At 39.7% G+C, this 3,505-nt stretch overlaps 1 non-coding gene across 1 annotated transcript; it reads left to right on the forward strand.

Annotated features, from left to right (window-relative positions):
• Positions 1–328: 328 nt before the first annotated feature.
• Positions 329–435, forward strand: LOC113764251. The gene has a single exon (XR_003467533.1). It is a non-coding gene; the product is annotated as a small nucleolar RNA R71 (small nucleolar RNA).
• Positions 436–3,505: the final 3,070 nt, after the last annotated feature.

Here is a 3,505-nt window from a genome sequence, read left to right on the forward strand (position 1 = left end):
TGGACACATTTCCGTAGGATGACCCACGGCAGTGCATACCCCGCACACTTTGGCTTGCGATGTATTCCCCACAGCTAGTTGTCGCACAAAAGATGTCAATTCGGAGAGTTGCTGTTGAATAGAGGATGTTTCTACCTCATTCACCCTACGCGTCGGGATGTCCTCTCTTGAACCAAACTGCTGTGAGTTCTCAGCCATCCCTTCAATCAACTCCCAGGCTCCTCGAGGAGTTTTGTTCACCAACGCTCCTCCACTTGCAGCATCGATTATACTTCTGTCCCTGAAAAGTAATCCCTCATAGAAATATTGGATGAGTAGTTGCTCACTTATCTGATGTTGAGGGCATTTGGTGCACAGTTTCTTAAACCTCTCCCAGTACTCATAGAGAGACTCGCTTGGGTGTTGTTTGATGCCACATATCTCCTTCCTTAGGCTTGCAGCTCGAGATGCCGGAAAGTACTTTTTCAAGAATTTTTTCTTCAATTGGTCCCACGTGGTGATACTACCAGGCGGTAGGTAGTAGAGCCAGTCTTTCGCGGAGTCCTTCAAAGAGAAGGGGAAGGCCCTCATCTTTATTTGCTCTTCAGTAATTCCCGGAGGCTTCATACTGTTGCAAACGACGTCAAACTCTTGCAAGTGCTTGTAGGGCTCCTCACCTGGTAGACCATGAAAAGATGGCAAGAGATGAATTAGACCAGATTTTAGTTCAAAGGGAGTGTCATCATTTAAATGTGGAAAAGTAATGCACAAGGGCTGCTGATTTAAATCAGGAGCAGCCAACTCCCTTAGTGTTCGTGCATTTGCCATAGTGACTTCCTCTTGGTCTGAATCACTTGAATTGTCACCAGACAAATTTGTCGGCTCAACCTCTGGATCAAGTTCCTGAGGTGCAATATCGTATTGCTCCTCCCTGAGCCGCCTGGTTTCTTTTCTCGTTCTACGCGCGGTCTTCTCTACTTCAGGGTCGAAAATTAATTCGCCTGTACGAGAAGAGCGAGGCATAAACTAGAAAAATACCAGAAAAAAATGAACTTAAAAAGAAACAAATGATTAACGCCAGTCCCCGGCAACGGCGCCAAAAATTGACAGGTGTCGAGCCTGTGCAATAATAAATACCTACTCGAGAAAAATAAATTTTCTGTGTATAGTAGTGAGTAGGGTCGAATCCACAGGGACTGGGAAAAATTTGATTCCTTTCAAGTTCGGGACACGGGGGATTTTTATCAGAAATAAACTAAAAATAATTAAACAATTTAACTAAAAATAATTAAATAATTTAACCAAAAATAAATAATTAATTAATACAATTGTAAATAACAATTAAATAAATGATAAATAAATTCTAGCCAAGGATACAACTACGCAGACACAGTCCATTCATCTGATAATTGATGCAAAGAAGGTTCACTTAATTTAATTAATAGGCTAGTTATAGTCACCGATAAACTCTAATGACCAGCTTTTCCTTAATTTATTGATAACCAAGGTACGACCGTTGATTACCCCTAACCAGGAAATACTCCTAGGTACGACCGTAGGAATTAATTTCCTAATTGCATTAAAAACTAGAAAAGCCTAACCCAAATTAATAACACGCTACGAGGGTTATTTAAATCAGATTGCATGTCCTCCTAGTATGTGAAAATACTAGTTGTCACTAATATTAACCAACTAAACAATTACGGATTTAATTGATTAATTTGACAAGAGATTAATAAGTCAAATTGCACATCGGGCCCTTGATATCCAATTAACAAAATAATCCCATGGAAATTAAAATAGAAAACATGCAAATATTAATAAATTAAGGAACACGTAAAATTAATTAGATCTCACAGATATTTGGGACTGCGTCTTCGCGTTGATCCTTGACTAGAGGAGAAAATTAGCCACGCCTCATAAGAAAATTCCCACGCAATTTAAATGGAATCAAATACATAAATAACTAACTAAGAATTTAGGAAGAAACTTGAGTCTCCGTAGACTCTTTGAACCAAAGTTGCACACTACAAACAAGGAAAGGAAGAACTCCTCTGAAAACCAAAAACTACCTCTCTTCCTCTCCGTAGAGAGAAAACTAATCTAATGTCTTCTGCCAGCCCTCCTCTAGTGCCTTTTCCTCCTTTTATCTTTAGCACTAGTTTCCTAAGAGAACTAGTGACGTAGGAATCAAATTGGAAAAGCTCCTTTCATCATCAAAGTCCATCTTGACTAATGAGTATATCTCCCACAATAAGAACACATTTTCTAAATCAATGTTACGTGGTCCCCGCAGAATTCTCTCCTTTTGATTTCTTATTGCTAGTGGACTTGCCAGGACTTAATAATAGGAAGGCAACTCTTCATCAGCAATTCCGTTGGTTTGCACAATTTGGGCTGATTGTGGAAAGCTTTTAGAAACTTTCACGTGTGGAGAAATCTTCTCAAGAAGGTCCCCTTTTAGCACTTTTCTGCTCCACTTTCTGAAATTATATCCAAATACCAAATATAAATATATATTGACAATTAAAACAATATTTGGCACGGATAAAGAGGAAAATTAATGATAAAATTACTAACAATTAATACCCTATCATCGTTTCAAATAATGCGGTAAGTGCCTGTAACTCAGCTCCAATGTACTCTTGCACTGGTCTGTAGCATACACAATGGTTGAAGTTAAACTATCTGCAACTTCACTCCAAGCATCATCCTCTATAGTTGACAAAATTCCAGCTATGATGACAATGGTAAGAGGCAATCCCTTGCAATTTGTTGCTATTTCCTTCCCAAGAATACGTAGTTCTTGAGGACAACCTGGTTCTCCAAACACCTTCCACTGCAATAATGTCCAACTCTCTTCTTCGGTAAGCACGCGAAGATTGTGAGGTTCCACACCAAATGTTACCATTGAAGCCACGTTAGAGTCTCGACTTGTAATTAGGACTCGACTTCCGTTCCCATCGTCCGGGAATGCAAACCTCAAGCCATGCAATGCCTTAACGTCCCAGACATCATCTAAAACAATAAGATACCTATTTCTCTTTAACGTTTTATAGAGCTTAAATGCCAAATCTTCTTCATTTAGAAATTTGAGTTCATTCACCTCCCCATACACACAGGATAAAATCTGAACTAACAAATTTTTCATGTTATATTCTTGAGAAACAGTGCACCAGATACGAATATGGAACCTCCACACAACCGAGGAGTCCTGGTAAACTTTTTTGGCTAAAGTGGTCTTGCCAAGTCCAGGCATTCCCACAATGGAAACAATTTGCAACTTATGTGATCCACTTTCGAGTTGGTTAATCACTTTTTTTGCCTCATCCTCGAAACCAACTACAAATTCATCGGTCATTGGTACTCTACCTCTTGATGGCTTGAAACGGGTGGTCTTGCGAACTTCTTGTCCTCTGAAGCTATGATCGGAAGGAAGACTTCCTGAGATGCTTGAACCCCTTCGCTGAGCCACAATGAGCTTAACACTGTTGTTCGTGTTGACCAACATTGCACAAGAATCAGC

Source organism: Coffea eugenioides, chromosome 2 (genome assembly GCF_003713205.1).
Source record: "Coffea eugenioides isolate CCC68of chromosome 2, Ceug_1.0, whole genome shotgun sequence".
Lineage (NCBI taxonomy): Eukaryota > Viridiplantae > Streptophyta > Magnoliopsida > Gentianales > Rubiaceae > Coffea > Coffea eugenioides.